This window comes from Canis aureus, chromosome 15 (genome assembly GCF_053574225.1).
Source record: "Canis aureus isolate CA01 chromosome 15, VMU_Caureus_v.1.0, whole genome shotgun sequence".
Classification (NCBI taxonomy): domain Eukaryota; kingdom Metazoa; phylum Chordata; class Mammalia; order Carnivora; family Canidae; genus Canis; species Canis aureus.
Window position 1 is genome coordinate 4,374,297 of NC_135625.1, and position 11,384 is coordinate 4,385,680.

An 11,384-nucleotide genomic window follows, 5' to 3' on the forward strand; every position below is an offset into this window, starting at 1 on the left:
AAGGTGGAAAGCACTGAAGACAGGTAGTAAAGATACAATGTGTGTTTAAAAGTGGTCCCTAAAGAAGACAAAGAAAGGGAACATAACACGAAGTACTGTTCAAAGGCACTTTTCTGAAATAAAAAAATATTTGAAACCATGTATTGAAAGAGTAGAGTGCCTGTAAATTCCAACCCAGTATGATCAACACCAAGACATTTACTACGGAAAGTACTTTATTTAATAAAAAAGAAGAAAATCCACTGGATGTTGAGGCAAAGAGGGTGCTTAACACATGAGGAAAATAAAATTAAACTATCATCAGATTTTTCCACACCAATTCTTTAGCTTGAGGAGAGGAATAAAATAGTTAAGATTGCCAGGAAAGAAAATGAGAGCCCTAAATTTTATACCCAGCAAAGTACAACATCTACTTGAATAATTCAGGGATTGTTACTCCCATGAAAACTTCCTAAAGAATCTACTAGAAAACAAGTTCCAGACAGAAGAAGAGAATGACTTGAGCGATGTGGACATCAACTCTGGTGGTTAGATAAATATACAGTTACTTGAAGGAACAAGATTAAATGAGAACCAAAAAAGGAGAAACGACCGTGATCTGACCAAACAGACACAAGACAAGTGTGTGAAAAATGGACGGTTATGGATAGTTTAACTTAAAGATCTTTATTTTCAGGAAGTCATAATTCATGGCACTTGTATCAGTATCCATATTCTGAGACCTATCTGGAAAGTGAGAAAAAGCAAGTGATACGCCGCATTCTCATATTTTTCCTAAATCAGATGTTGGCAAACTATGGTGCATGGGCCACTTGTCTCTTCTTACAAATAAAGTTTTATTGGAACACAGCTCTGCCTTTGCACTTACATTTTGTCTAGGGCTGCTTTCCCACAACAGAGCTGACTAGTTGTAACAGAGACGGTATGGGCCGCTTGCTTAAAATATTCACAATCTGGCCCTTAAAAAAAAAAGTTTTCTGATATCTGCCCCGCATCCTTGAAAACCAACATTCTCCATGCAGAAGAAAGGAGATGCGGGGGGTGGGGGGGAGTGAGTGGTCAAACACAAACACCATTGTCCCGAATTTGAATTGTAAGTTGTCTGCAGAAACTTCTGAGGTGCTGTAGCTTTTCATTTAGTTCCACCTCTGTCCTCTAAAAAGGTCTAAAACCTGGGCAGCCCCAGTGGCTAAGCGATTTAGCGCCGCCTTCAGCCCAGGGTGTGATCCTGGAGACCTGGGATCAAGTCCCACGTCGGGCTCACTGCATGGAGCCTGCTTCTCCCTCTGTCTGTGTCTCTGCATCTCTCTCTCTCTCTCTCTCTCTCTCTCTCTCTCTCTGTATCTCTCATGAATAAGTAAATAAAATCTATAAAAGATAAAATAAAAAGGCCTAAAACCAACGATCCTACCCGCAGACAGGAGCAATCCTAGTACCCAGATCATGGCCTTAAAGTGCCCATTTCCCAGTTCAAACTAAACAAAACCCAACATAGTCTTAAAACAGCTGGCTGATTCCACTTCTGGGGGGGGGGGGGGGGGGCAGGACATGTTCCAGATGAGCCTGGTGTGTCTGGAAGTATGCAGAAAGCAAGGAAGCTAGCAGACAACCAGGATCCTGTCCAGGGTGCTCAGGGTGCTCAGAAGACACCCAGGAGAGGCTCCCATTGGCTGAAGGATGGATAGTCTGTTCCCATGTATGTAACGACCGCCTTGGGTGAAAACCTCCTGAATACATATAGAAACATGAGTCTATGGTACTATTGAAAAATGATAATAATTTATCACCTGTGGGTGACAAGAAGCCAATTCATCATTGTGAAACTAGATAAGCAATGGGAAAGAGTCGAGTATTTATTTCGTTCTCCACACTGAATTGTAATTCATGAAGATACACCACTTAGTACCCACCTGGTCAGTGAGCGGAAACATTTCCTTACAAGTACATCCCAGCTAGGAAACGAGACCAAGTGACAGACTTATACCAGCACCTGCAGCCTTCAGTGAATTACGGGTCCAGGCCCCGAACTGACATCCAAAGAGCAGGGGAACACACATGATGTGCTTCCTAAGAAACGGATGTCAGACCTACCCCTACAGTCCAGCCAAGGGCTTGGCACGGGAATCAGATCAAACCTCTGGACTCTACCACCTGCCTGCACAAAACACAGGTCACGGATGCACGCGAGTTGTGCTCTGAGTGTGAAAGCAGCAAGATCCAACCTGTGGGGACATCCACCAGCCCAATGAGGCAAGTCCCTCAACAGAGGAGTCACAAGGAAAGGGGGAGCATGATGGAGAACCAACAGGTTACGAGACACCTAAAAGCCATCTTTTTCTTTTTTTTTTTTTTTTTAAAGATTTTATTTATTTACTCCTGAAAGACACAGAGAGAGAGGCAGAGACACAGGCAGAGGGGGAAGCAGGCTCCCTGCAGGGAGCCCGACTTCGGACTCAATCCTGGGACTCCAGGACCAGGCCCTGGGCTGAAGGTGGTGCTAAACCACTGAGCCACCTGGCTGCCCAGTTTAATGTTTTGGTTTTTTTTTAATTCACATACAAAGTTCACTATAAACAAGTACAGGCTGATAATTAAAATCTTAGACGGGGTTCAAGAATTCTATTTTCTCCATTTGCCTGTTTAACAAATTGGCCTTTCAAATGCTGATAATTTCTGCATTAGAATCTTGTACAACGTTTGGGTTTCTATCCATTCCTCCCTTATTTCTGGTAGCTTGGGCTTCGTAAATGTGTGTGCTACTTTAACTGGCATGTGAGAGAGCATACTATAACTTGAGTGGGGATGGGTCCTTGTGTCAGCAGGAAATTAAAAAAAAAATTGGAAAATTTACATTATTAACTGCTTTCGACTTGGCTTAGTCCCATCGCTTCTCAGCCTTTTGGCTAAGATCATGTGACTTGATTCAGTCTTGTCTACAATTACCATTTCTAACTCACCCCTTCTCACCCCACCCCTTCTTACCCTTCTCCAGCTGATCCTTAGGCCTTGATTATATTTGAGTCTCCTAAAAAGTATTTGTCCAGCTTTTTTTGGTTTTTAAACAGGAACCCTGAGCATCAAGTCTACGCAGTGACCAGGATCATCACCAAATTGTAGACCCCATAAAAGACCCTATTCTCACATAGGGGGACATTTTTGCATTGACTTTTTCCAATGCCACGTATGCAGGATCTCACACAGCTTCAGATTTTGTTCCTTTCGTTCAGTGTATGATTTTTTTAATCCATACATGTTACTCAGGGTCAGCTGTTGTTTCAAAGTGCCTGCCCTCAGAAAAATTACAATCTAGACAGGGAGACAGTGTCCCTGCAGGGTCACCCTGGTCAGACAGAGAAAGTCTGGGGTCATGGCCAGAAACACGGAGGCACTCCTCACCTGGCCGGGGTGGCAGGTCGGGGCCACATGGCATCAGAAAAAGTAGCCAAAGAGCCACTGCAGAAGGACGAACACCTTTCATGCCAGTGGTCAAAAGAGGAAGTGGAATCGGGAAAGTAAAGCCCTCGCTGGAGACCCAGTGGTGAGATGCCAGTTAGCAGAGGGCACCTCCGGGCAAGCAGAAGGCAGGTGTTCCTCCCAGGCCTGGAGCAGCCCCACAGGACACCAGGAGGTGATGCATACACACGAAGTCTAGTCCATAGGCTGCGCTGAGCAGAGGGAGGCCAGGACCCAAACCCCCTCAGCCCAGCCACAGCCTTCGATGCAGCACCTGCTCCCCCGCCCGCATGTCCCCTCATGGCAGGGGACAAAACCCCAGCAGTGATGGGCGCATAGCGGGAAGTTCCTTTCTGGAACTGCCAGTGTGCACCGTGGTGGGAGGGACACGGCAGGGGAACTGTTCCCAGGCACAAATCGTGCACAGAGTGTGCACTCAATCCTGGGGTCCAGAGCCCTCCCTGCACACTCGGCAGCCCTGGGGGCTCCTGCAGGAGCCCTGCCCACCCTCCCGCGTCATCATACTGATGCTAAGACAGCATGTGCCTCCTCACTGGGTGGGCCCCTGCGCTGTTGGTGCAGGAGCAGTGGTGAGTCCAGGTGTGGGAGACTTTCCAGCAACAAAGCAGTGGTGCTGACAGCCCTCCAGGTCACAGATCCCTTAGCTGCGTGCACTTGCGGGGAAAGGAGTCATCCCTACTGTAAGATCCCTGCTGAAGCAGTTCCGGATAATTCATATACACTCCCTCGGCAGGAATCTGGTTCAGTCTGTGCTGAGTGTGCACCTTTCTATCCTTGAGCACGGCCAAACAGGAGGCTGCGCAGAGTCTGCTGGGCACTTCCTGAGCACCCAGGTTGGCCATGCAGTTGAGGGTGAGCCCAAACAGCTGCTGTCTCTTGGACACCACTTTTATTTGAAGGAATAACTGACAGGCGATTCACCCTTCAGCACTCAGCAGACACACTGTCCAACACGAGAAGAACCATCAAGGTTGCATTCCAGCAGGAAAATGAGAATGCTGGGGAGCCTGCCTCCACCACTGGGGACCTGGTGGCCTGGTGATAACGTGCTGCTAAGGTGGGTGATGACGTGAATAAATGTGCCTTTGGAGACCATGCGATGGGATGTGTCGACATCCGTGAGATATGTATAGCTCAGCAAAGCCATATTTGTTTTCTAAATGCATCATGCGTGATGGTATAAAATCCCACCGGGGGGATCCCTTGGTGGCTCAGCAGTTTGGCACCTGCCTTTGGCCCCAAGCGCAGTCCTAGAGTCCCGGGATCAAGTCCCACTTCGGGCTTCTGGCATGGAGCCTACTTCTCCCTCTGCCTGTGTCTTGGTCTCTCTCTCTCTCTCTCTCTCTCTCTCTAATGAATAAATAAATAAAATCTTAAAAAAAAAAAAAACCCACCAGGGTAGCAGCACTGGGATGGCTCAGTAGGTGAGGCATCTGACTCTGGCCCTTGGCTCAGGTCATGATTGCAGTGTCGTGGGACCGAGCGCCAAGCTAGGCTCAGGGCTCATCGGGGAGTCTGCTTTGCTCCCCCTCTCTCTGCCTCTCTCTCTGCTAGCCTTCTCTCTCTCTCTAAAATAAATATATAAATCGTTTAAAAAAATAAAATAAAACCATACCAGGGTACAAGATCCAATCAAAGGAAAGAATGGCCAATGGGCTTTAATGTCACAGACCAGGAAACGTTCATCGATGCACAGTCTCTACATTGCAACTGACCTTTGAACAACTAGCAGTGGCTCAGCTCGGGTGTAGTTACCGGAGGGCAGCCACAAGTATTCGGCAAGGCCACTAAAATACCCTCCATCTTCGAGCCATCTGGCTGCATGAGGAACAATTTTCTTCATATCCTTCAACTGAAACATGTCAAAGATTCAGTGGAGGAGCAATATGCGGATCCAGCTGCCTTCTCTTATGCTAGACCTTGAAGACACTTGCAAAAATGTAAAACACTGTCGCTCTTCTCACCCAAGTGTTTGTTGCTTTGGAAAATACACTTTTTTATGAAAATGTATTATTTATATTAGCAAGTAATGGGTTTATCATTTGTGATCATCAAATGAACTCAAAATAAATACTCTAAGATAGTGTTTTAATTTAAAATATGGAGGCACAGGCAGCCCCGGGGGTGGGGGGGCTCAGGGGTTTAGCGCCACCTTCGGCCCAGGGTGGGATCCTGGAGACCTGAGATCGAGTTCCACGTCAGGCTCCCTGACGGGAGCCTGCTTCTCCCTCTGCCCGTGTCTCTCATGAATAAATAAGTAAAATCTTTAAAAAGAATTATAAAATATGGAGGTGCATGAGTGGCTCTGTAGGTCGGGCATCTGACTCTTGATTTCAGCTCGGGTCATGGTCCCAGGGTCCTGGGATCCAGCCCTGCATCAGGCTCTGCACTCAGCACGGTGTCTGCTTGGGGACTCTCTCTCCCTCTCCCTCTGCTCCTCCACTCCACTGGTACGCAGTCTCTCTCCCTCTCTCTCTCCAATAAACAAGTCTTCAAAAAATAAAACATGAAATGTGGAAAATATAATCATACCTGGGAGGAGGGTTGAGGAGTCCTGAGATTAAAAAATTTGAGAAACTCTTCACCACACACATACACGCACAGTAACAACTAAAAGTAAAATGAAAAAATAAAAGCTCTTGAGAGGCCTGTGTAACTTTTGGATGTCCAGATAAAGGATTGGTTCCCTGGAAACAAAGATATCAGTGACCTGACTCTGTGGCCTGGGAGTTTTTTATGGGCAGTTTGTACAAATGTTCTGCTAAGTGGAAGCCAGGAGAGTTGCACATCATCGATTAGCATTACACGCTAGGCCCCTGACATCCCAAAAGTATATACATCCTACTACAATTTCCCACAAAGAAACATTTTTTATCACTTTATCACATGCCAGACAGAACAGGAGCAGTGTTGAGCTGAGAGATAGTTGGCTCTGCTCCTTCACGAGTCGGAGACTTGATGAGTGTCAATCACATGCTGTGCTTTTGCCTGGAATTTGAATCTCAGAAAAAAAAAACACGACTACGTTCCATGTGTTGTTTTATGGATGCTACGGTCCATTGCGGGGATCCCAAATCACAGATGTCATGTCTGCAAATAGCAGATCGTATAGATATTTCTTTCTTATGAATGAAAGTATAAGGTCACAGCCCTCGAGAATGTTGCAGAGGAGATTCTCACATACAAAATTATGGAAACACAGTAAACGGAATCATGTGCTACCAAAGTGCCACATTTGGCCAAAATTGGGAGACTTCTTAAAACTCTCAGTGGGAAAAGTGAAGCCAGAGACAGACTTGGAACATGAGTAACGCTTGACAGGCAGGCACTGACAGGAGACCAGCCCGTTCTCTAAAGGGCAAAGGTTTGAAACAAGACTAAAGCTTCATTACTTAGACCTTCAACCAGGAGAGCATTTCTTCAGCAGAAAGGGGAAAAAAAAAAAAAAAAAAAAGGCAAACAGCCCTAATGCACCAGCAAAAATTTGAATGAATAAAAACTTTGGCTGGACATCATGAAGTACAACTCTTACAGTTTTTGTTGGATCGCATCTAAGCTATTATGTTGACGGCATCGCAACAACTTGCCGTGACTGCTTCAAGACTGTAATTCACTTGAAAACATATACGATGATATTTGTACACATTTCTCTCATTTCTTATTTGTTTGCGGGAAATTAAAAAAATATATATCTTCCGAGAGTTATTTTTTGATCGCTTTTAATTGCAGGGAACAGCCAATTGAAATGATTAAAATATCAATGCTACCTCGTTTTTTTTTTTTTTCCTTCCCAAAAGAAAAACAAGATGCATAAGTTAATATATCAGGAGAAAATGGAGAATTTTAATATTGATCTCCAGCACCTATAATGATGCTGCGGTTCTTCAAGCATTTTTATTTAGACAATATTTAGGCAGTATTTCTCTCCTTGGCCTTCTAAAACACAATACAGCTGCATCCTTGGACTTACTTAGGTATTCAGTGGTGCCTTCTCTGCTGGAAAAGTTTTAAACAGCAATGCTGCAATTTGGACTGTGGTTAGGAAGCATCTAATTTAATTCCTGATGCCCGGACACGCCAGCTTTTACGGGGTGTACCATATGCTGGCAGCAGAGATGGAAGAGAGTCCAGGTGTCCCGAGGCCTGGCCTTGCAAGCTCTTCTCAGAACTATCTAGAGAATCATGCAAATATATTCTACACAGCTGTCTATTATTCCGCATCACCACTATTTATTTTTGTGGATAAATATTTGTTTTCCACTCTTACAATGCAACCCAGGTCTTTGCAACCTAGGGGTGCTATCTTCAATATGTCTTTATTGCTTCTTTTCTATTTTCCTTGGTTCCTCCTCTTTTTTTTTTTAATGAATAAACTATTTTTTAGAGGTGTTTTAGGTTCACAACAAAACTGGGTGAACAGTGCAGAAGTAACGGTATGCACCCAGCTCCCACATACATACAGTCTCCCCCACTACCCACATATGTACGGCGATAGCACGGATGCTGCTACACTCACACGTCATTAGCACTCAGAGCCCACAGTTCCCGTTAGGGTCACTGCTGGCGTTGGACGTTCTGCGGGTCTGGACAAAAGTAGAACAACCTGTACCCACCATACAGTATCGTCCAGAGTAGTCTCACTGACCTAAAAATACTCTCTGCTCCCCCTTATGCATCCCTTCCTCCCCCAACCACTGATGGCTTTACTGTTTCCATGCTTTTGTCTTTCCCATAATGTCCCATAGTTGGAATTACACAGTATGTAGTCTTGCTGGATTGGTTTCTTTCACTTAATAATACACATTCAAGTTTCCTCTTTTTGTGGCTTGATAGCTTTTTTTTTCTTTTTCTTTCTTTTTTTTTTTTCACTTAAGAATGTTCCATTGTTGTCTGGACATATCATAGTTTATTCATCCATTCAGCTACTGAATCCAGGTTAGTTTCAAGTTTTGGCAATTATGATGAACGCTGCCATAAACATCTGTACACTGTGTGTGTGTGTGTGTGGACAGACGTTTTCAACTCATTTGGGAAAATACCAACAGGTGTGATTGCTGGATTTATATGGTAAGAATGTGTTTAGTTTCATAAGAAACTGTTAAATTGTCCTCAAGGTGTCTGCACCACTTTGCGTTCTCAACGTCACTTAGTGAGAGTTCTTGTCACTCCACATCCGCACCTGCACGTGGAGTTGTCGGTGTCCTGGGCTTGGGCCACTCTAATACGTGTGTGGTGGCATCTCACGGCTGTTTCAGTTTGCGTTCCCCTGATGACATATGCTGGGGAGCATCTTTACATGTGCTTGTTTTCCATCTGTCTGTCTTTTTTGATGAAGTGTGTGTTCAGGTCACCGTCCCATTTTTTAACCTGGTTATTCATTTTCTTTTTTTTTTTAAGATTTTATTTATTTATTCATAGAGATGCAGAGAGAGAGAGAGAGAGAGAGGCAGAGACACAGGCAGAGGGAGAAGTGGGACTCGATCCAGGGTCTCCAGATCACGCCCTGGGCTGCAGGCGGCGCTAAACCGCTGCGCCACCGGAGCTGCCCTGGTTATTCATTTTCTTATCGTGGAGTTGTAAGAGTTCTTTGTATGTTCTGGAGATAGTCCTTTATCAGATGTATGTTTTGCAAATATTTTCCCCAAATCTGTGGTTTGCTTTCTACTCTCCTGACATTGCCTTTTGCAGAACAGGAGATTTTGCATTTTCACAGACTCCATTTTGTCAGTTATTTCTTCCATGGTTGGTGCCTTTGTGGTATCTGAAAAGTCATATTGGCTGTCTTTCTATGGACCAATATTCCATAAGTTGGATTACCCTTCATTATCATAAGTTTTCATTCTCTTAGTCTCAGTTTTGCTTATTTGCCTTTTGGGGAAAATCAAAGCTTCTGAGTCCTCAGGAAGATGTCCTTTTCTTGTGTTATTTTTTTTCTCTTGGACCTTGGGTGTACAGAGTTCACTTAGTCATACTCCTTCTCTGATAACCCACTCCATCATTAGTGTCTCTACGCCCCACTTCTGTGCATGTGTGTCTGCGTGTATTCATACCTGTATGTAACTGAGTAATTATTTTTAATAAATAATTTATAAATCCACTATCCAAAAATCAAAACTAGGACATTGGTAAAACCCTTCATCTTGCCATATGTTTCCCACCACTGGCCCATTCTCTGTGCCTCCACCCAAAGTACTCCTCAGTCCTGCTTTTATCATACTTTTTTCTCTTGTATACATTTTATCACATCTATCTGTACTTTGTTGTTATTTGTATGAGCTTTCCACCCCCGATATATTATTATCTTCAAATTAAAAAGGTGAGAGATGCTGATGGTCCTGGATGCTAACTGCTGGAAGACACAAATACCCATAGCAGTTTTCATGGAGAAAGACAGGATAATTATGGTTTAATTACTGAGCTGACTTGGAATCACTGAGACTCAGACTGTGTCCACACACACACACACACATACACACACACAGCCCAATACCTGGTTCCCTATGGGGCACATAGGAAATGATGAATACTGGAAATTATTGAGGAATCTACATAGGTCCTCCAGCTGCAAAGGTTCCAACTACACTGGAATTTAACTCCAGTGTTATACAGGTTTATAAGAATGTGTATTTTTTTAAGATTTATTTATTTGGCGGGGGGAGAGCAGGAGGGGGTAGAGGGAGAGGGAAAATCTCAAGTAGCCTCCTCACCAAGTGCAGAGCCCAGTGTAGGGCTCAATCTCACAACCCTGAAACCATGACCAACTGAACCACTCAGGTGCCCCCAAGGTATTTTTTTCCCAATAACCTAGTACATCCTTACCACCTCATCATTCTTGCAGAAATGCTAAAATAAAGGAGGCATCCGTTTATGAATGCTCTATAACTTGAATTTTTTCAGCACAAATGTACTTTTGATATAGATAAGCCTTAAAGTGTGATCTGTTATATCTTTGTGACGGATCGTACTGAAAAATCAACAAATCAGGGAGGGGACAAACATGTATTTATTCACTGGTTCCCACTGCAGTTCAGAGATAACTTTCACACTATTTATACCTGTAGATCCTCACAGCACCTGATGCTCTGCAGGCTGGAGATGAGGACTTTAAGTTTCATTGATTGATTGATTGATTGGGCTAGATACACTAATTTTCAGGCAGCTCCACAGTGTTCCAGTTATTTCATTTGGCTTGGTTCAAAAGCACTGAATTATTATGTTCCTGGGATCTTCTGCAAAGGACACTTTAATCATACATTTTATTCCTCTGGAATCTTGAGGAGGGCTCTGTGGACATGCTGCTCCTCTCCTAAGCCAGGGTCCCCGCGCGCCGCTCTCCTCCGAGCGAACAACGACCATCTATAAATACAGCCGTAACGGGACCTCCTAAGGATTGGTTTTACTGCCCTCATATTTCATGATAGAGGAAATGCTTTGGATGGTCGCTACCTAACCGGGAAGAACGAGCTTCTGGAGCATGGCCATTAGCCCTGTCAGTGAGAAAGCCTGACTCTAACAAACGGAGGTCTGTGGTGTGTACACACGACTGCGGAAATATGGAACCAGAAGCAGAACCTGAAGTCGCTCTTCCCCCAAGAACACAAACTCCTCACCCTAATGGCAGCTGCAGTCCAACCATCTCGAGCAGATTAAGTAGCCACGTTGAAAATAACGGCTTCAAATTTCTTTTTTAAAGTGTGGTTACGTGCAGTAGAGCTGCTCAGCTGAGATGGCCTATGACTCATTCCCTTTCAGTTTGTTCCCATTTAGCCCATCCACATCACTGCCTGATACTCCGCACCCCCCGATGCCAGCGTTAACAGGAACGCATTTCTGCCCTTTGTTTGTTCCAGAAACCAGCAGGCTGAGCCACGCACTGGAGCTTCGCGGAGAGCTGCTCACGCCGCATTATT